Source organism: Neophocaena asiaeorientalis, unplaced genomic scaffold (assembly GCF_003031525.2).
Source record: "Neophocaena asiaeorientalis asiaeorientalis breed wild unplaced genomic scaffold, Neophocaena_asiaeorientalis_V1.1 scaffold25, whole genome shotgun sequence".
In the NCBI taxonomy this organism is placed as follows: Eukaryota; Metazoa; Chordata; class Mammalia; order Artiodactyla; family Phocoenidae; genus Neophocaena; species Neophocaena asiaeorientalis.
Window position 1 is genome coordinate 5371456 of NW_020172492.1, and position 24403 is coordinate 5395858.

The window sequence follows — 24403 nt, forward strand, 5'->3', positions numbered from 1 at the left end:
CACTTTTTTTTTTTTTTTTTTTTGCAGTATGCGGGCCTCTCACTGTTGTGGCCTCTCCCGCTGCGGAGCACAGGCTCCAGATGCGCAGGCTCAGTGGCCATGGCTCACTGGCCCAGCCGCTCCGCGCGTGTGGGATCTTCCTGGACCGGGGCACGAACCCGTGTCCCCTGCATCGGCAGGCGGACTCTCAACCACTACGCCACCAGGGAAGCCCTCTCCTCCACTTTGAATAATATAGTTTTATCAGGAAGAATAGGAAATATTTTTGCCTTTAGGCAAGAGGAAGGTTAGATTTTGGTGCTTTTTCAGAGCAGTAGGACATTATAAAATATATGTTATATCTTCAATTCCCTACAGTCAAAATGAGAAATAAATAAGACCAATACATTGTTTAAATGCCAAGAGCAACGTAAGACAATTACTCTTTGGTTATGAATTTTGCATAACATAAAAAAGAAAATCAATTATCTTTTAAAGCATAAAAGAAACTCATAACCATTTTGGAAAATCTAGAAAAGAATAGTATACAAATACTATAAAATGTAATAATTAATATAATCTCATTGCTCATAGACAATGTGATAATAATTGGATAAACATAATATTTAATGGTTTTATATCTGTCTTATGATGTATCTTATAATGTATCTTTTTAAAAAAAAATATATATATATATTTATTTATTTATGGCTGTGTTGGGTCTTCGTTTCTGTGCAAGGGCTTTCTCCAGCTGTGGCGAGCGGGGGCCACTCTTCATCGTGGTTCGCAGGCCTCTCACTATTGTGGCCTCTCTTGTTGCAGAGCACAGGCTCCAGACGCGCAGGCTCAATAGTTGTGGCTCACGGGCCTAGTTGCTCCGTGGCATGTGGGATCTTCCCAGACCAGGGCTCGAACCTGTGTCTCCTGCACTGGCAGGCAGATTCTCAACCACTGCGCCACCAGAGAAGCCCTTTATAATGTATATTTTAAATGTACACAATTTCTTTAAAAATGTGCCTGAGTTGACATTACAATTATTTGAATTTTTCCATAATGTAAAGTTTATTTTAATATCAGTATGCTAAAATAATTAAAAATATATGTGAATTATTTTGTATCTGTCCTGGAACTGCATAATCATTAGATAAAAAAAAAATAAGGCAAAAGAAAAGAAAATTGATCCAACCTTGAAGGTTAATATTTTTAAATCACTATTTTTACATAAAACAGAAATAGTTCACTGCAAAAGCCTTGATTAATTTCTTTGTTTCAGAGCAATAAGAAACAGGGGGAAAATCACTCTTTAAAAGACAGTACCATATCACTGTAAACAACTATTTCAGTACATCACTACAATATGAATGAAAAAAAATTAAAAGAACTTAGATAGAAAAAAACACTAACTTAGGAGCACGACACATAGTGTACCAAACAATTATGACTGCTCCCTTATTTGGAAATATATGAGATTACACATTTTGAATTGAGAATAATTTATATATTGGCAGGTAATAGAGATCATCATTTAGAATCTTCCACAAACTCTCTGAAATATTACTTTCATCACTTTTCTCATTTTTATTAGTTTGAGTTAAATGCTTATTGATGACTTTTTCAAAATTAAGTTAACTATGATTCTATTGTATCTTGTTCCTACTGAACATTAACATAGTCAAACATATTAGATATTCCTCAAAATTTAATCTAACTCCAATTTTTATTAAAGTCAAATTAAACATCCCAATGAAACACTAAAGCAAATTCACATAGCAATGATTTACTTAGGGGTGTATATTCAATATACATTTAAACTGCAGTAAGTTTTCTTAGAGATAAAACTATTCCAGTAAGTGTTTAAATTTTAATTTTTTATTTTATGCCTTATTTATTTGTTATAGTCTTAGAGAGAAGCTCTCAAAAGGAGGCACACACAAACACATACATATACACATACCTACAACCAGAACATAGCACTTTGTATAATTTGTTTGCATTTAATATTTCTTTCAAGAATAAAAAAAAAATGCTTGAAACACTGTCTTTGAAAATTTAATGACTGATAAAATCACAAGATTTTTTTCTCACTTATTTCAGTGCATATGTATATTTTTTTAAATTTTTATTTTACATTGGAACATAGCTGATTAAAATGTTGTTACTTTCAGGAGTACAGCAAAGTGATTCTGTTATACATATACATGTATCTATTCTTTTTCAAATTATTTTCCCATTTAAGTTGTTACATAATACTGAATAGAGTTCCCTGTACTATACAGTAGGTCCTTGTTGGTTATCCAGTTTAAATACAGCACTGTGTATATGTCAATCTCAAACTCCCTAACTATCCCTTCCCCCCATCCTTCCCCTTGGTAACCATAAGCTCATTCTCTAAGTCTGTGAGTCTGTTTTTGTTTTGTAAATAAGTTCATTTGTATCATTTTTTTTTTTAGATTCCTCATATAAGCAATATCACATGATACTTGTCTTTCTCTGTTTTACATTCTTCACTCAGTATGTTAATCGCCAGGTCCATCCATGTTGCATATATTTTGACGTGTGATATTTATTGATGAGATTTACATATTGATAGAATCAAAATAGAAGATGTGATAATTTTATATGCATATGTCAAATGATAAATGCCAACTAAAATATTGCTACATTATTTGTATTACTTAAACTATATATTTTGAGATTTTTTTCATGTGTAGTTAAAATAAAACTGTATTATGTGATAAAAATAGATTTTTTGAATAATAAATTTATGTCTGCTTATTAATTTGATAATAGTGGCTAAATGAGTTATATTTTATTCATTTGTTTTTATCTGTAAAATTAAGTTAAATTGAGGATTATAGCAAGAATAGTATAATAGTTATTATTGGCAGTAGTTGTATTAATATTAACTTATCTAATCCATAATATTTTGGTGTAATTCAGATAAAATAATATCTAAGAATGCATTTTCTAAGCTGCAAAGCATTTTAGAAATATGAAGCACAGGAATCAGTAGGGATTGATTTATAGAATCAAAATGGTCTATATGACTTTGGTTATTAATCATCACACCTTAAAGAGACTGGATGTATTAACGTTCTTCCTGGGTATGACAGCATATTTAGGATGAGGTCCTCCCAATATTTAAATGCTTCTGTAACACATATGCAAGATTATTGTTTTGTTGAGAAAATTCCTACTTTCACAGTGTTTGCATATGCCTTATATTTACAGGGTAGACTTAGAGTATTAAAACTTTTTCACAAGTAATATCTTATTTCATGCTCATAGAATATTTCCAAGTTAGGTAGGAAAAAGCATGATGTGACAGTAAAACGAAGGTGATAGCAAATTGCTCCCATATATTTCCAAAGGCTGAGCTATCTGTAGAACTAATCCATGTGAAAGAGGACAGAGAACTTGGAAATTCTCCAGGTTGGCAAGAATTCTTCCTTTCATATTGAATATGAGGGAAAACATTTTGATATAGTCGGTTCAGTGAATTCATACCTGTAAAGCTAAGATGTTACCAGAAGCCAACATTATGCTAGAAAAGGGAAGTGATTTTTCCATGTTTTTCCCATGATTGAAGTAAAAAAATAAATATACTGAAGAAGTTAATCTGGATATGCTGGTTACTAAACTGTTGATTTCATATGACAGTCATCTAAAAGCATTTTCAGAGCATCGATGACATACCTTTAATTCTATCCATCTATCTGTCTGTCGCTTTATCATCTATCTTTCTATCCATGCATTTGCTTCAAATATCTACTTCTTGAACAAGTTGCTGATTAATTATTCACTTCATAGATTCCTTTAAATTACACAATCAATCATTGTAAAGGATGATTTTTTTAACTTCTTCTAGATATTTGCTAAATTTGAAATGTACTGAGAAAATCAAATTTGGGGACCTGAAATCTCAGGGATATTCTCTATGTAATTTTTATACACCCAGATCTCGCCAAGCTGCATATTGTGCCTGCACTGCCACCCTGCAAGTCTGTGACAGATCTATTTTATTTAAAATTGCAGAGCTAGTATCTAAACCACAGGTCCTATGCTTTTTCTTTTGCATCATATTGACTTCCATAAATTTTACTGTGTTTATCAGCTGTTTTACCCACATTGAAGTTTCTTTTAACCTGTACTTGTGGCACATGACTACATATTGGAATGCTGCTTGCTGCACCTGAAATATATGAGAGTGATACTGGAGACGCAAAGTGCCTTCAAATAAATGCATGCTTTCTGTGCATGCCTTTTTATAAATGGTGTTTCACGTTTACTATAAACTTTCTGTGTGCTCCCTACCTAACTCTTTTCTTAACTCTAGTGTAGTTTAGGTTTTTATAAGTGTTTTACCACCCCTCCTTGTATCATTCAAAATTAAAGGTCTGAATGAGGCTGCCCACTTTCCTCTTTTAAAGCTTTCTTTAAAAAAAAAAAAAATTAAACCAAAGGCTTAATAGTACTACTCCCATATCTACTGTTCCTGGTGGCCCCAAAGACTTAATTTGTTAATGCTATTATGATTTAATTTGACATCTTGTAAGTAAAATAACCCTTTTACATTTTAGCAGGTATTTTGCTAAATTTGCTTATTTTAAATTTTTAAGGGGGTGATTCCATTGTTAGGGCATTTTAACCCAAAGATCCAGATTATACCCATAGATATTAAGAAAAACAATAATCTTTACAGGAACAGATTGACTAAACATCATTAAATAATATTCTATGTAAAGAAAATTACAAGTGAGTGCAGTTTAAAGAAGCTTCCCCCCAAACAGTTATTTTTCCCCACTAAGAGATAATGATCAATTAATTTGCATAATGGATTGTCATATACCTTTTTAAAACTCACCCTGAATTGACCTTTAGAAGTCAAATTCCTCCCTATAGTGTAAGATTTTTAATCTTATATGAATTTAGGAATAAAATCTCAGGCAGATTATTCTGCTATGATGTTATCTACAGAACCAGGAAGTTCTCACTTAACTATAACTTTATCTATGAAAGTGCCTTTGCAGTCAATTTTTCTGACTTTTTTTCTTTTAAAGATCTTATATTTCTTTTATATAAAATGATTTTCTGTAAATACTTAACTGAGTATGCTTATAGTAGTTAGATCTTTTAAAAAACTGCTTTGAAATAGATGTCTTTGAATAGTGTTTTTCAATCCACATTTTATTAATACTTAAAATTAAATTAAACATAAATACTTTGTATTTTAAATAATACACCAAGAAGAACATTGACAAGGGAAGGAAGAGAATATTGCTAATTCAAAGGAAAATAAAATGAAAAAAATTAGGGTACTGCAGTTCCAAGGAGCTAGAGCATGGAGCGTTGATTCACAGTAGGACTCAACAGGCTATCACGTTAGATTCTTAGCTACTTTCACTGCGATAGTAAGACAGTCCCCAATTCAGCATTTCTTTCTCTCTTTTTCCTCTTTTCTACACAACTAACTCATGGTTGTAATTTCACTGAAAAATGACCCAGGCATTATATCAATATATGGAATGAAATCTGAAGTTCACATTTACCTCTCACTGTAGACCTACTTGCTTTTCTAAGTATAATCATTTAATAATTTGGAATATGTCATTCTGCTTGTTTATTTTATAGTGGACACATACATGAAGAATAGAAATATATTTATGTGTAACTATTATTTACTTTTGTCACATAAATTAATTTTGTTTGAGTGTGCTTATTTTTTTCTTTTCATAATCCACAGTGCTTATAATTAAATTAATAGTACCAGTACTATAGTAGGTATTCAATAAAATGTGTTGCTTGAATTAATATTGTCTATTGAGTTAGATATTTTAAACTTGATAATATATCTTAGATATCTTCAAATACAAGTATATGTAAATGTATATAATGTCTTATGAACTGCTTTGGGATTTCATTTTTATAAACAATAATCTATATTATTCTTTCCACTATTATTTATTGAGCTCCATACCATAAGCCCGACATCATATAGGCATTGGAGACAAGCGTGCAAACACAGACATGTTCTGTTTCATCATCACATCATATTCTGGGGGTTGAAATAGATATTAAGCAATTAAACAAATAGAAAAATAAATTCAGAATGGATAAGTGCTTAGAAATAAGCATATTTATCTTATACAGAGTAACAGGAGGTGAAGTAATTACTTTGGAATGAATAGTTAGGGAAGGGCTCTTCCGGAAAGTTGATGTTTTAGTTCAGACATATAAAATGAGAGAAGCCAGACAGCAAAGGAATTAAGGAAAGCGGGGGGGGGCGGAAGGAAAGTGCAAAGAGCTTGAATTGGGAAAAGCATTTTTTGCACAGTAGAAGTGATTGGAGTGGTAAGAGAAAGTACTAGAGAGTTAGTTAAGAGCTCACACTTGCAGAGCTTCGTAAACAATGTCATAAGACTTGATTTTATGCCAATTCAATGGAAAATTCAAAATCACTGACACGGAGATTATCTGATTTATGTGTTTTAAAAGTCATTCTGTTCCTATGTGGTATGAATTGTAGGAGGACCAGAATGAGGAGGAGAAAGTTACTAATAATAGTGGTCATTTTAAAACTACCTGATGGGGGCTTCCCTGGTGGCACAGTGGTTAAGAATCCGCCTGGCAATGCAGGAGACACAGGTTCAAGCCCTGGTCCAGGAAGATGCTACCTCCACAGAGCAACCAAGCTTGTGCACCACAAATACTGAACCTGTGTTCTAGATCCCACAAGCCACCAGTACTGAAGCCCACCTAGAGCCCATGCTGCACGAGAGAAGCCACCGCAATGAGAAGCCCGTGCACCACAACAAAGAGTAGTCCCCGCTTTCAGCAACTAGAGAAAATTCGTGCAAAGCAACAAAGACCCAATGCAGCCAAAAATTAAATAAATGAATAAATAAATAAATTTATTAAAAAAATACTACCAGATGGCTAGTTTGTTTTTAAATTTAACTAGTTAAGTGCTGGTGCACTGGACATCCAGGCACATGTACTTTTGTGAAAATAATTTGTTATTTCTTCAGGACAGATTCATAGATTCTTGGATTATGGGCCTGTGTTTTTTGAACTTAAAACACTTCTCTTAAAACCATTTCTCTTTTGTTATTATTATTATATAATACTATAAATATTACATTAATGATAATATAATAAGAAAATGATAAAAATCCTCCCTTCTAACTTTTAAAACTTATTTTTGCTCCTTTAAATGCTTGCTTTGACAAAGTGCTTGTATATCCTGTAGAAAAAACTCTGCTATAAACAGAAAACAAAATCATTTTTAAAAATAAATTTTAATATTCAAACATATTGCAATCATTTGATATTCTTTTTCATAAGTTTAAATGTAATGTGTCCTAGCTTATCAGTTTTATCATTAGGAAAATAAAGTTAATGAACTGAATTAAATAGTAAGTCATGAACACAGTCATAAAGCAAGATATTCAGGCAACAGTTTCTCTGAAGCTAGTAATCAAATGACTTCTGATATATGCGAAGTACAATCAAAAGAACAAAACTTGCCTTTAATCTTCTTTACTGCATAAACAACAGTATGAAATTAACACACTGGGAACTCAGACCTCACTAATATAAACTTCAAACAACTATAAACATTTGACAGAGTTGGAATTTTATTCTAATTACTTTTTCAATGAGCAACATCATTAGAAAAACATGTCCATTAATATTTCACCTTGAAGAACACAGCAGAAATTGTATTCACATAACAGTTTCCCATAAGTGTATTTACACAACATCCATTATTTTCTTTCTGAATAAGCAGATTTACTGCCACTAGCATGCTCTAGCCATAAATAAATTTCAATAGGGTATATAGAAACAGAAAATAAGATTCCTGAAACTTGGCCATTGATTTGGTCTCTTGTTAGAAGTAACATTAATTTGAAAGAATAGATTCATTGCTGACCTGTGGAAAATATTGTAGAGAGAAAAGTGGGCAGTAATGCAGCATCAAACTCTGCTGAATATTCACTGAAAATGAAAATGTATGTGCAAACGTGTAAAATTAATTACAGAAATTTTGATCAATTCCTATCCTGCTTTCAAATTATGTAAAGCTGGGGCTTCCCTGGCGGCACAGTGGTTGAGAGTCCGCCTGCCAATGCAGGGGACACGGGTTCATGCCCCGGTCCGGGAAGATCCCACACGACTCAGAGCGGCTGGGCCCGTGAGCCATGGCCGCTGAGCCTGCGCGTCTGGAGCCTGTGCTCCGCAACGGGAGAGGCCACAACAGTGAGAGGCCCGCGTACCACAAAAAAAAAAAAAAAAAAATTATGTAAACTTAATTATATATGCTGTAAAATGAACAATAGTTTAAGCAAGTAATTGAATATATGCATAAGCTAAATTCCACCTCACATTCTCTCACTGTAACATTTTGTAGGTAATGGAGTATCTACTACATTGTATATATGCCAGTAAATAAAATGTTCTCAGAAAGGAATCTGAGACTTTTAGGGGGTTTCTAAAAATATGAATTTCACTGTATTGTAATTTTTAAATCAGAACATTGGTAAACTAATGTCTTTTAAAAAGCAATTTATTTCCTATAAATTTCAGTCTACTCCTTTTATTAGAATATATTGTGCTAGGCCTCCCAAGCTTGCCCACATCCTGATCTCTGGAACCTGTGAAATTGTTACATGTCAAGAGAAATTAACACAGCAGACAATTAGGCTGCTAAACAGCTGCCTTTAAAATAGCAAGATTATCTTGGATTGTCTGTGTGGGTCCTATGTAATCACAAAGGTCCTTAAATGTGTAAGATGGAGCAGAAGGGTGAGTGTCAGAGTGATGCAACGTGATGTGAGATAGAGTCCACCTGCCTTTGGAAAGATTCCACTCGTCATTGCTATTTTTGAAAATGGAAAGTGGCTAGGAACAGGAGTGCCAGCACCTGGAAAAGGCAAGAAAATGGATTCCAGAAAGGAATGCAGCCCTGCCAACAACTTGATTTTAGCCCAGTGAGACTCATTTCAGACTTTTGACCTCAGGAACTGAAAGATAATAAATTTGTATTATTTTAAGCCACGAAATTTGTGATAATTTGTTACAGCAGCAATAGGAAATTAATGCACACATGAAAATATTTAGTAACTAATTCTAAGGGGAGATAGATTTCACATTTCTTTCATATTTATAAGATATGAAAACATAATCAGTGTAGCATCATATTATTACAGATATCCTAAAAAGTACGAATTCTTGGGGGGAAATGCATAATCCTAAAAAGTAATGAATTCAACCCCCATTTTACTCTCATTTTTATTCACCATACTACCTAAACTAGTAGGGCACTTTAATTCCATAGCATCTTACTTGGAGGTACTTCTCAAAGTCCAGAGAATAACTTCTTAAGATTGTATGTACATTAAAGAAAAAATATCATAATTTTGGAATAAAAACAATTTATTCATTTTAAAATTAAACTCCACAAACACTAAATTTATCCAAGATCTCCCAAATAGGGAAAATTTAGCAGTTAATTTTTAGCACATTTGTGAAATTGGTTTTCCCATAAATAAATATTGCCCCTTCTCTGAAAAGTGCTTCTTTTTGTTTAAACTTAATCCTGGTTCTTGAGTTGCATATCTGGCTCATTGTGTCATATGTGAGAATATTTTAAAGCAAGTCTATATTCTTATATGAGAATGAGATAAGGACAATGTAAATGTAACTTTTTCTTATTTCTAGTTAGCACTTCTGGATTATTTTTACAGTAAATATTTTTATACAAAGTCTTTTCCTTCATAGAAGACTCTAATATCACAAAATCAATAATGTCTGCCTGAATAAAGATTGGACTCCTTCATTCAACAATTTTTTTTGAACATACACAAGAAATATGAACAGATTGGACAAATCACCTACAAACTTGCAGAACTTGTTCAGGTATAGACTGGTAGTAAAGAATTCTAAGTTTAAGTAACAGTGATTTAACAGTAAAGGAGTTTCCCAAGTGCCTTTAAAACTCAAGCTAGCAATTAGTTATTGGTCTGTTATATCACAAGGTCACTCCATAATCATCTGAGAGACAGAGCACATTTATACAGGAATTGAAATGTGTTCGGTTTTGGCAGGAGCATCACCTGGGGTCTGAGTAATGGACAAAAAGCAGTTAAATATACAAACCAAATATTGAGCCCATGGAATTACAAATCTTTAAAATTGTGGAAAATTGGGTGGACTCCAGATGTGACCATATCTGAATTTACCCTACATACACATGATGTCGGTAGCCTGAGAAAGAGAGCTACTGATACCATGAAATTCATTAATTTCTTTTTCATGTTAAAGGTAGAAGAAAGATAGTCTATAGACCTTAGTTTTCCTTATGTCTAAAAGAATAATTTCCAAAATCCTTTCAACACTTATAGTCCAATGTGGTATGGAGGAATAAAGGGAAAAAGTGAAGATATGATAGGAAATTTTTTTGAAAATTATGTTTGACATTCTTTTCAACAGTTCTTTCTCTTGACGATTATCTGATAATTGTTCTGGGCAGTGTGTAGTATTTATGAATAAGAAAATAATAGGCGTTTCCCGTTGATAAAAAGGTAAAGTTGTTCGATGGCCATTTCAAAAGAGATTATATGTTTTAGGAAAGAAAAATTGTTTGAGCCTCTTCCAATATATAATAAAAATACAGATGCACTCTGTGATCAATGCAGAGACTTCCCCTCTCAGAGATAAAGAAGTGCGCTACAGTACATAAAACCCTGGAGCGCCTTCCTTCCCAGCAGTAACTATACTTGTATTAGGAATGGGGAAGCTCACCACCATTTTACCCTGCCTACATTATCCAAACTAAAAGGAAAAACAAAAGTCAAGAAGTCATATCTATAGGTTTAAGGGAAATAACAAAAATAAAAACAACTCTTATAACACCATTTTGAGACTAGGAAGGCAAATTGATTTCAACACTATTTCTCTGTTAACTACCATGAAGTAGTCTTTTTCTTCTGTTTTGTTTTAGTTCTCATGAAAAGAATACTTTATAAGAGCAAAGACTTCCTTAAAATCTCTTGAATAACAAAGGAAATGAACTTGAGTCAAAGTTCTAAATACATGACTTGTTTAAGATGGGCTCAGAGGAACCATGTCAGGCCTTGCTGGACACAAAAATGTGTAACTATCTATACCACATATTCTTTTTTTTTTTAATTTTTATTGGAGTGTAGTTGATTTACAATGTTGTGTTAGTTACACATATAAGTATATCAACTCTTTTTTTAGATTCTTTCCCCATATAGGTCATTACAGAGTATTGAGTAGAGTTCCCTGTGCTATACAGAAGGTTCTTATTAGTTATCTATTTTATATATAGTAGTGTGTATGTGTCAATCCCAATTTATTACCCCCCCCCACGTCTTACCCTCTGGTTACCTTAAGTTTGTTTTCTACATCTGAAAGTCTATTTCTGTTTTTTAGATAATTTCATTTGTATGCTTTTTTTTTTTAGATTCCACAAATAAGTGATATCATATGATATGTCTTTCTCTGTCTGACTTGCTTCACTCAGTATGACATCTCTAGGTCTATCCATGTTGCTGCAAATGACATTATTTTGTTCTTTTTTATGGCAGAGTAATATTCCATCATATATGTGCCACATCTTCTTTATCCATTCCTCTGTTGAAGGACATTTAGGTTGCTTCCATGTCCTAGATATTGTAAATAGTGCTGCAAGGAACATTGGGGTGCATGTGTCTTTTTGAATTATGGTCTTCTCCAGATATATGCCCAAGAGTGGGATTGCTGCATCATATGGTAGCTCTATTTTAAACTTTTTGTTTTGTTTTTCTTTTTTCTTTCTTTCTTTTTTTTGTGGTACGCGGGCCTCTCACTGTTGTGGCCTCTCCCGCTGCGGAGCACAGGCTCTGGACGCGTAGGCTCAGCGGCCATGGCTCACGGGCCCAGCCACTCTGCGGCATGTGGGATCTTCCCGGACCGGAGCACGATCCCGTGTCCCCGGCATCGGCAGGCAGACTCTCAACCACTGCACCACCAGGGAAGCTCTTGTTTGTTTTCTGGCCATGCCACATGGCATGCGGGATCTTAGTTCCCCGCCCAGGGATCGAACTGGATCCGCCTGTAGTGGAAGTGCAGAGTATAAACCACTGGACTGCCAGGGAAGTCCTATTTTTAGTTTTTTAAGGGACCACCATACTGTTCTCTATACCACATATTCTTTACTGCTTTTATCATTTTTCACTTAGTCTATCTGTATGCAGCTATCTATTATTTCTCTCTATCATCTCCCTATTCACCACTTTTAGTTATTCCCTCAATAACTACTTATTCAGTGGTCACTGAGTGCCAGTCATACTTCCAGCCACTGGGGCTACAGCAGTAAACAGTATGGCCAAAAAAAGTCATTGCTTACATCAAAAAGAAGTTTACATTTCACTGGAGATAAACAAGAACAAATATGCAAACTATATGGCAAGTTAGATTGTGTTAGAAATGTAAGCAAGGTAGAAGCATGAGTTATTGAGGTGGGTAGACAAGCCGCGACTACCCATGTTAACCAGTGAAGACCTTGGTTAGAAAGTACAATATGAGTATTACCACCAATCTTCGTGGCTTAAAACAGCAATCATTTTATGATGTCTCATAGTTTCTGTAAGTAAGGAGTTTGGGAAGGACCCAGCAGGGCATTTCTGAGGTGAAGTCCCTCATGCAGCGGCAATCAGACTGGAGCTGGAACATTTCACTCACTTCCTGTCACCTCAGGACTATCTCCGTGGTTCCTCTGCATCAGCTGTTTGGAGATTTTTCACAGCGTGGTGGCCTCAGGAGAGCTTACATGGTGGCTCAAGCCACCAAAGAAAGTATGCAAAATTTTTATGACCTTACCTTGGAAGTCATATAGAATCATTTCTGTCATAGCTACAAACCCACCCTGATTTAAGGGGAGTGAACACATACCTTGGCTCTTAAGGTGAGTAGAGTGAAAGTCGCATTGTAAAAGAGCACGTGTTGTGTTATATCTGTTGTCACCATTTTAAAATACACTGTCAGCCACAGCATAGTGATGTACCTTCCCTCTTTCAAAATGCTGGGACTTGTATCCCTAGCGTCTTAAAAAATCATTTTAAATTTGTGTTTTAGTTTCCTCATGTGGAAAATTGGAGTAACACTATTTCAACTTCATAGACTCCATGTGAGTGCTGGTACATGGATCCACTTAATCAATAATGACCATTTTATGTATGTTTACTATGCAGTGGGAATTATAAATCAGCATAACGTGATTATCTTATGTTATGTATTTTATAGTTACTCTTATATTTACTCTCTATACATTATATTTATTATATTTTTATCTACTTGGTGGAATGTATACTGAAATTAACCTGTTGTATGGAGAACTCATTAAGTAACATTTGCTCATTTGTTCAAGAAATATTTACTGAGCATATAATTTTCACCTTGCATAGTTTTTTCGTATCTACAAAAGTTGTCTCAGAAAGCGAGAAACAGCTTCTAGCCTATAGTATGGTGGAGTCTGCATGATAATAAGTTAGAGATATTTAATTTACTGAGATAAGTAACTACTGGAAATTTTAATGATTTTCATTCACATTTAGAAAATTTTATTTCTCTCTCTCTTTCAAGTTTCAGAGGTTCTGAGATGAATACTTGATTGACATATCTCTTGATCTATCTATGAAGCCACTCTACCTAAACAAACCATAATGAATTTCAGTCCAGAATGATATTGCATTGGTGAACTTCAGTTCCTGTTGATTGTAGCAGACAGTCAGTTGTCTCCTAATATCAGGGGTTTTTTTTTCTTCCATTATAATAGATTTTTTAACTATAAATATGCTAGACCTACGTTTCCTGGCAAGACTAATTTTCCTGGCCATAATCACAGAGGGATGTAGCTACATTACCAGCTCTGGCCAAAGAGATTTGAGAAGAAATTGTCCTGCAAGCAATTTTTCATGCACGTCCCCACTATTTCCCTTATTTCTACTGGTGGAGAGATGACATGGAAGAAGAGCTCTCAGGACCCACAAGTAGAAGCCACTTGTTGCAGATGGAAGAGACACTTGCCAGTCACATAGTGCCTAAATCTAGATTGTTACATCTGAAGTAATCCTTTATCTTTGCCACCATATTGTAGGGTCTTTTTGTTAGAGCAATAAAGCCATTCAGTTAACACAAGGTGAACACAAGGTGGAAAGTTTCCTTTATTCCTCTCAAATCTCCCAGGTCTAAGCCTCCCAAAGTGGGATATCTGCTGGAGAATGCAGCAATATAAACAACAAAATAAATAATGATGTTATTCTACCCCACAGAATAAAATAAGTATCTACAAGTCCATCTGATAAAGATAAATGAAGAAAGAAAAACAGAAGCCATTGAGGAAAGAGGAATATTCTTTCTTACAGCATAATTTTAATTTATAAATGTTGGGAGGAAATTAAATAAAAAGTCACTATTAGCAAATGTCACAGTCATAATTGTTGCAGGCAAAAAACCATCAATGGTTGCTAAAATTAGTGGGCAAAATATGGTAAGAGAAAGGATATTTGCTTAGCTTCAAAATATATCCTCAGAAGATACTAACTTGTTATAAAGGGAAAAATAGTAATTACAGTGAAGAAAACTGGCAGACACCACCTTAATCAAGTGATCAACGTATCAGCACCAGTAACAAGATATATTGACATCAGGCACACCCTGATGCACTGAGAGGGGAAAAACATAATTTCAGTGACACCCTTGGCCAAACTGTATAACCCCAATCTAATCATGTGCAAACATAAGACAAACCCAAATTGAGAGACAGTTTGTCAAAAAAGCCTGATTAGGTGACTTCAAAAGTGTCAAGGTCATCAAAGACACTCACACAAATACTGCAAGTTGTCACAGAATGAAAGAGAATAAGGAGATATGACAACTAAATGGGATCCTGGATGAAAAAAAAGATGTTAGTGGACAACTGGTGAAATTCAAATATGTTTTGTAACATAGTTAATAGTATTGCATCAATGTTACTTTCCTAGTTTCTGCAATTCTACTGTGATTATGTAAGAAGATAACAGTAGAATTTGGGAAAGAGCTATGGGAACTCTCTGTGCTACTTATGCAATTTTGGGGGAGAGGTTGGATTAAGCCTAAAGTTATTTCAAATTAAAAGTTAACAACAGCAACGAAAGACTGCAACAGTGGATATCAAGTATTGACCAAGACAGGCTTAACATTTCCCTCAACTTGGCTACATTTTAAACAGGCTTCTTCCTGACTCTATGCCCTAACCTCCCTTTTTAAAAGCATTTACTTTAGAAAAATTTGATTGTAAATTCTTGCTCTGACCCTTTGAGATATAAACTTTCTCTCAGCCTCTTGCCAGTTTTATAAACTATTGACCTAAAATGAATAGACTGCCAGTTATTTCTCCAGCAAAGATAGGTTTATTTGGGATCAGAAGAAAATTGCAATTCGGGGTCTGCAACCATGGTGAGCCCCCGTGCAAGTTCCCACACAGCAAAGGAAGGAGAATGCCTTTATAGAGAGAAAAAGGAAGTTGGGAAGGCTGTAGTAAACAAAGAGTCATGGCTTTTCACTGGCTGAATCCCTCTTGGAAAAGGAGTCCTGCTTTTTCCTGTTGGGCTCTGCTTTTGTAGCAGGGCATGAGAGCTCCCCAGTCTGGCCTCCCAAATCTATTTCATCGAGGTTTCTGCTTATTAATTTTTTACAAAACTAAGAATGTGTGTCTCAAGGACCTGGGAGACATTCCTTTGAAATGTAGCCATCAAAGAAGACAGCTCCCCTATCTCCTAGTAACTGTGGGAGGTCAGGAACCTAACTTTCATAAGGAACAGTTAACAAACACAGAATGCCTCACTATAGTTTCCCACCTCCTGCTAAGGTCTTCCTGTACTTTTCCACCAGCTCATCCCAATGCTTTAAAACTCTCTCGTTTTTTGTTCCACAGGAGTTGAGTTCAAGCTCTCTCTCCTCTTGTACTAGTTTTGGATAAAGCCTTTCTTGCCTATTTAACTTGTCAGGTACATTTATTCTTTGATGTTATTCAAGGTTGCCATTGAGTCTCATTTTATAGAACTATGATTTTATATAATTTACGATTTTAAGGTACAATGTTATTTAATTGATCTGGTAAGTAAATAATGACTTATTTTAAAATTAAAATCTGAGGGGAGAGGACATGTGAATTTAATTTATTCTGTTTTTATTTTAGGATAACTTTAGCGGAAATGATAGAAAAACAGACTCCTAGGTACTTCAGGATACTTCACAATTCACAACCAGCACCCTCTATGTGAGGATTTTCTCCTAACAAAAATGCCCTAACATCACATCCCCAGTACTTGTTTATCTTATAACTGGAAGTTTTTCTCTTTTGACCACCTTCATCCAATTCCCCCACCCATGCCTCTGGTAACCACAAACCTGATCTCTTTTTCTATAAGTCTGTTTGTTTGTTTTTGAAGTACAGTTTACCCATAACACTATGCTAGTTCCTGATACACAACGTAGTGATTCGATATTTCTATACATTTCAAAATGATCATCACAATGTCTAGTTATTGTCTGTCACCATACGAAGAGATTACATAATTATTGACTATCTTCTCCACACTGTACATTTTGTCTCCATTGTCATCATTATTAGCTGAGGAATGTCATTTAATATTTCTAACCCGTTTTCTTCATTTGTAAAAGGAATCATAATGCCTATATTGCAATATCACTTGAGAATTAAATTATACAAATACAACCAGCACTATACCAATTATATATTACACATTTCAATGTGATGCTACCCTTTCTTGAACTAGTAGAGAAAATTCAAGACACATAGTAAGTAGCCCTTTGAGAATTGTTATTCCTACAGAAGTAATTATTTTTTCTGTTTTTAAACCAGTGACATTAGGTTGGAGCTTAATTAAGTAGAAAATGTGTGTGGGGGGGGGAATCAGTAAATACATTATAGCATTGCCATGGAAAGAAATCTGGTAAAGGCCAATTATTAATATTAAAGAAAAATAAATTTAATAATTGAACTTTTAGGAATAACAAGACAATAGTAAAACAAACAATAGCTGCTTAAAGTACAAATATTTGTTTCCATAATTACCTATTCTTAAACAAGTGCTTCTTTAAGAACTTCCATAATTATGCTATATTCCTATAGTCCTATTAAACTCTTTCCAAGGTGGTCCTAGTATTAACAGCTTGTGAAATAAATATGTGATTTATTTTGAAGTAACTGGTACTTCAATAACATGACTTCAAGGGAGAAAGTGCATTATTTACAGCTTATTGGTTCCCTCAGATGCTTATGGCTGTTAGAGATAGAAACGATGCTATTAAGTCAAATTAATATGAGAAATAATAGAAATGTGCTTCTGTGAGGATTAGAGACATTGCTTTCTATTTCTAAGATACCATCATAGATATCCTCCTTCAATGTAAATTTATTTAATTATTTTCTTATAGAATTTGTGTCTAATCGGATAATAGTTGCATACAAAGAAAGTCACAGGGAAAATAAATTATCTTACTTCTCAAAATGAGTTTCCTTTATGAAATAAAGCACATAAAACCTGCAAATTTCAGTACTGGAAGAAATATTTCCCTGTGTGTGCACAGAAACACCCATGGGTGTGGGGGGCAGGGTATTTTAATTCTTGGGCTTTGGGAAACTTCAACATTGGAAGTCTCAAATCCGAAAAAAGTCCAGATTTTTATAGCCTTGGTGCAGCTGTACGAATCAGGAGTTTGAAAATTTTTTTCCAACAAAACTGGAATGAAAGTTGAATACAAAGAATGTAAGTAAGAAAGTGGCTCTTATCGAGCTAGAGAAAAATGGCTTCCAAAGCTTTCTGGCACATTCTACACGAGATCCCAGGAAGACAAAAAAATATGTACGTATGTAGCTCTGTGGTGATTCTTCACTTCCCAGTTTTCGTAGTGAACACCAACTTTATTCCAGGATATTATTTATCTCTTGATCTGTCCATTGTTTAAATGATGAAAAAAATCTTATCCCATTGACTTATAGCTTTAATCCCCTTCCTCTCAACTCCATTGTTTTCATGTAAGCCCTCATCTATTTCTGGATAAATGGCCACAGAAATGGTAAAGCCTCACCTTTATGAATGGCACAGCAATATGCTAAAACAACAATAAAAGCTTGCGATATTCTTGTAACAAGATTTGTGTGCCTAGAACAATATTTGGGGAAGCAGGAATTCCTTCCCATTGTTTCTACCACGTAACTAGTAAAAAACATTCTGTCCTTTTACATTTATTATTGATAATATTGCATTTATGGATTTCATAAAATATCATCTTTGTGTATTATTATCCATGAAAATAAATTTTAATAATTTCTAGCCTTTTATTGAAGGATTAACATTTGCCCAGTAAAGTGATGAACATTTAAATGCATTGTCAGCTTAGAGATCTACCTGTGGTGTCCAATAAAACTATCTGCAATGATGGAAAAGTTTTATATCTGCAGTGTCCAATCTGGAGCCACTACCCACAAGCAGCTACAAAGTACTTAAAATTTGGACAGTGTAACTGAAGACGTGAATTTTTTTTTAATTAAATTTAAACAGCCACATATGGCTAGATGTGATAATATTATACAGCATAGACAAGATCTTTTTATGGGGTTCTCTTATAATTCCCAATCTTTGAAACCCTGTCATAGTTTTACATTTCGTTTTTTTAATTTAGGGCAAAACAGCTGTTACTAATTTGAATTGCTCCAATTTTATCTCATTGAGAAGTAACTTGAAATCTCTGGCTGAACAGTTATTTTTATTATGATCAATAGCTCAATAGCTAAGCTCAATAGCTTAGACTTATAAACATCTAAGTTATAAATATATGCTCTATTATTTTACTGGTTACTAAAAAAGAAAACAAATTTTAAAGATGCAGAAATAATAAAAATCATTCTGAATAAGATAACATGTTCTATATGTTTAATATCTTGCTTGTACTCAAATACTGATAGAAGAATGTAAAAATTATAGGAATTGCTTCTAAATTTATGTTACTCAAATGAAATTTCTACTTAAGAACACTGTTCCCAAAATCTTCACCTCAAGACCTAAACAGACAAGTAGAATGATATCAGTCATTATCATCCAGAAACATATTAAAAAATATAATTTTCCCCAGAAAACAAAGAAAAATGATTCATTCCTTACAACTTTCTCTGAAATGTTTATATTTCTAAGGCAGAAAACAAAAATGAAAGGTAAAAGTCCTCTCTTCCTGGTCCAAACTACTTCCCAGTAAATAGTTTGTGTGACCTTTTTGAACTTTCTTCTTTGTTTAATTAATTATGTACTTATAAATCTCAATCCAAGAAACATAACCTATATTATTTCCACAACTAGACAATACCTATTTCAAACCCTCCTTTTGCTGGGCTAGTGGAACCTTAGTTTTAGTCATTTCCTTGTTCTGGTTTGAGTCTAAGCTCCTGGGTTTACTCTGAGTCAAAGTACTCGCAAGATTCCGCCACTGAACCAGCCTGTTCTCATTCCCAGTAAGTTTGTCCTGCCATGGCTCTTCCTTCAATCTGATGACACCACTGGTTGCATGGGTGCCACTCTGTCACCCCATGCCATGCTTTGCTGTGACATCTGTGCTGCCCAGTGCAGGAGCCACTTACCACATGTGACTATGGAGCACTTGAAATGTGTCCAGTTGGATTTGAGCTGTGTGGTAAGTATAAAATACATACCAGAATTTGAAGACAATATGGAAAAAAAGTAAAATATCTCATCAAAGATTTTTAGATTGACTCCTTTGTGCTTGGTGCAATGATTACATTTGGTTATATTAGGTTCAGTAAAATATATTATTAAAATTAATTTCACTTATTTCTTTTTACCTTTTTAAGTATGGTCACCAAAAAAATTTTAAATTACAAATGTGGTACCATTAGATGTTGCTGCCTTAGATGCTGTCAGTCTAAATACACCACACAGCTAGTTCCCAGGATCTTGCCACTTCCATAGAAAGCAGATCTTAAGTCTACTCTGTTCTCAGATTTCAACATCTTTCTGAGCATTCTGCTGTGTATTCCTGGAAAAATCAGAATTTGGGGACTGAGAAGGGGTGGAGATAACTATATCAGCAAAAAAACAGCTTATCCTTACAATCTGTTTATGATTTGGTGAGGCTGGATGAGAGCTGTGAGAAGTTTCTGTGTTACTCTTTGTGTGTTCTCTCAGATATCTTCTTTGTACCAGATTTCTTTCCATGGCCAAAATAACCTAGACTTTCACAAACAAACAGATAAATAAATAGCATTTTTTTCTTCTACATTTTGCTTTATGTCCCTTCTCCTGGATTGAGAATGATCATATTGAATGAATGGGAGAAGGTGTAAGGGGAGAGAGAAATAATATACCAAGAAAATAAAATAGTTAATTTTTTAAAACTAGTAAGCACATAAACAAAATGGAAATATAGTGAGGGAAGTCAACTAATGTGCTTATAATAAAACATCACCTGGGTAAACCAACTATAACAAGATGAAAAACTATAAAACTCTGTAAATATTTATATACATATTTTTCTTTTTTTTCCCAAATGCTATTATTTCATATACCTTGGTATGCAATTAATTTCCTTTCATTTAATCATATGCTGTTGACATCCTTTTAAAGTCAATATTTATAGATTAACTCATTCTTTTGAACTACTATTTTTATTCTATAATTCATAAGTAAACACCTTGTATGTTAGCATTTTGGGAGATATACATTGTTTCCATTTAATTACAATCAATGTATAAATTTGTTGTACAAATAGTGTCACATATATATTTGAAGAGACAAAAAACATTTTAACAGGTTGCATTGAACAATGTCAATTTGGATATAATGCGATTGGAAAATGAATTACAACACTTTGCATTCTTGAACTGAGCTACATTCCCAGTACTCCACTGGTCCAAATATTTTGTCTGGAATGGGTTGACAAAATGTGTGTTGCCTAGCTGTGAAATTCCTGCAATTACTGCCACTCTTTGAAACTCTTAGCTAACCACAAGTCTCAGAAATTTCTCCAACAATATTTAAGCCAGAATTGACAATTACAATCAGATGGTACATGACAGGTCACAGATAGGACTCAGATGGATTGGGCAGCTGGACTACAGGAGCTATTGGCCAGCTAGCTGGACATGTTTATCCTGCCATTTCATAAGCCACTCCCTGTCACTGACTTTTTTAGATATCACTTTTGTGTTAGAATGGAGTTTCACCATATTTCTAGAAGACAGTTGTAAAAATGAGACTAGGAAAAAATGGTGCACACTTAAATTTTGAAGATGAAAAACTATTCCCTAAATATGTCTACAAATATCACCAGACTTTCTTACTCCACCTCTCCTGCACATAATTATAAGAGCTTTCTTTACATGGACCACGCCACGTCACTGAGTTCTGGCTAAGGAAATACGTGCAAGAGGAATATGCGTCACTTTTGCAGGTGATCCTCTATTATGTTTCCAATCTGAGAAGATTTTGTCACGAGTAGCGTGGAGTTACAAGGTGGAAGGATCTTGGGACTGGAACGACCATGGGGAAGGTCATACACTGATTGGATTTTGTATAAATAGAAAGCAAACTTTATTAAACTACAGAGATGTTGAAGTTGTTCTCGAAGTTAGTCTTCTGAAGCAACGGAATGAATTGACCACAACATTTCATTGGCCTTCCCCACATCATGTGAAGATAATCCGCCTAGACATTTAGCCAAGATAAACCGTATCTGATCATTTTAACCTCCTTAGGGGAAATAGTACTGCTCTGCACCCCAACAAAACTTCTAAAGAGGGTTTAGCTGTATATCTAGAAATAAAGAGAAATGGAGAAAAAAATACCCTTCACTTTCTAAATGTTCTTAACATGCCTAGTTTTCTGCACATACTTGACAGTATTGTATAATACCTATTAAAAAGCAGTTTTGACACGCTGATCAGACTTTTTTTTAATGTTTCAGTTGGAAGATCTCTTTTTACTACCAAGTCTGAGTATTCTTTCATATATTATTTAATGTTTTTCTAGCGGATTATTTTTATTAATACGTAGGATTTATTTCATTTCATTCATTTGTTCAACTAAACTGTATGAAGTGGGCAATATGTTCCAAATACTTTGCTAGCTGCTGGTGATGGAGGATCAACAAGTATAGATATGTTTCCTATTCACGTGGAGTTTACTGTCAAATGAAGAAATAGAAAGAAGGGCTCAACAACTGCATTGCCTTAGTAAATATTTACTTTGCACTAACACATGCTAAACATTGTTCTTTGTGCTGGAGACATGTGGCAGAAAGAAGATGAACAAGTAAGCAAGTAAGTGATACGATTATTTCAGAAAGTGATAATTCTTAGGAAGAAAAGAAAAGCAAATAACATAATACAACACGATAGCTGGGGCACATGTTACCGAAAGAGTGATCAAGGCAGACTATTTTGAGGATGTGGCATTTAATCTGAGATTTTAAGACCGGAGGCAAAGACTTTACCAAAGTCCAAAGAGATAGAGTCTTTTGGAAACAGTAGAAAGTAAGCACAAAAGCTTTAAAGTAATACAAACTTAGAAGTTTAGGAATTAAGAGACCAACTTAATTAGAAACTCATAAATAAAGGAGAGACTAGCCGGACTTGCAGTCAGAAAATTAGGGAGAAGACAAATCATGTGAGGATATAAAAGCCAAGAGAAGGATATTGGACTTTATTGTTGCTTTCCTTTCCTATTTTCAATATTTTATTTGTTCATAAGTAAGTCCTATATACATTTTTTTTCTACTTTAGGACAGGTAAGCTTTATTAGAATACTTTATGAGGTTTATGAAATTAAATCTAATTTGGTAGTTCACATCAGGTGCTCCAAATTTCTCTAAAAAGGTAACTTCCAGGGCTTCCCTGGTGGCGCAGTGGTTGAGAGTCCGCCTGCCGATGCAGGGGACATGGGTTCTGTGCCCCAGTCCGGGAGGATCCCACATGCCGCGGAGCGGCTGGGCCCGTGAAACATGGCCCCTGAGCCTGCACATCCGGAGCCTGTGCTCTGCAACAGGAGAGGCCACAGCAGTGAGAGGCCCGCATACCACAGAATAAATAAATAAATAAATAAAGGTAACTTCCAAAAGTTTTATATTTACTTATATTACATATAAATAAAAATTCAAGTATATAACATATATATAAAACCTTTGTATAACATATAAAAGACACATGTAAATAGATCATATCTGAGAAGGGCTTAGCAACATTTGACTCTAAAAGATTTTAGATCCCACCACACCTTTCATTCACATACAATACACACACACACATTATAGATGTGTACATTTATACTGTATACACAAACTCATTGGAAACAAATGTAACTTTCAAATAAAGAATAGAAATGTCTGTGGATTTTATTACCTAGCCATCTTCTACTGAATGTACATTATTAGTTCTATTTGGGATAAAACCTGCTTGAAGAGCTGAACTATACCATTGCCGTGCAAAAAGCCTTGGTTATCAGGCCTGTAGATAGGAATGATGAAGTGTGTTATAGAAAGGATTTAGTAAGTTTCTGGGCAAAAGGATGACTGGCCATACAATGCACTGATATCTTCTACCAACTCCTATCCAAATGTACTGAGAGAAACTTATCACCCACAATACTGACTGGTGCTATAAAACTAAGGTGCCCTTTACCAGTGAATAAAAATAATCCAGGCTGAAGAACAGAAAGTGAATTTAAAGGAGTAAAGTATTTAAGAGAAGGTCTATAAAATTTCTAGCTGTTTGACAGGTAAAATTACAAAGAATGTAATCTATGTTAAATTCATAGGATGGAAGATTTTAATAGGACAAATACTTTTTTTTTACATCTTTATTGAAGTATAATTGCTTTACAATGGTGTGTTAGTTCCTGCTTTATAACAAAGTGAATCAGTTATACACATACATATGTTCCCATATCTCTTCCCTCTTGCGTCTCCCCTCTCCCACCCTCCCTATCCCACCCCTCCAGGCAATCCCCTCTCCTCGCGCACCAGGAAACAAAGGTAAGAAAAAGTCTCTTGCCTCTTCGGAAGTTCCAGACTTTTCCCCGGACTCCCTCCCGGCTAGCCGTAGCACACTAACCTCCTGCAGTCTGTGTTCACGCCACCAATCCCAGTCCTCTCCCGGCGCTCCGACCGAAGCCCGAGCCTCAGCTCCCAGCCCTGCCGGCCCCGGCGGGTGAGCAGACAAGCCTCTCGGGCTGGGGAGTGCCGGTCGGCCCTGATCCTCTGTGCGGAAATCTCTCCGCTTTGCCCTCCGCACCCCTGTGGCTGCGCTCTCTCTCTTCCGCAGCTCCGAAGCTTTCCCCATCCTCCGCCA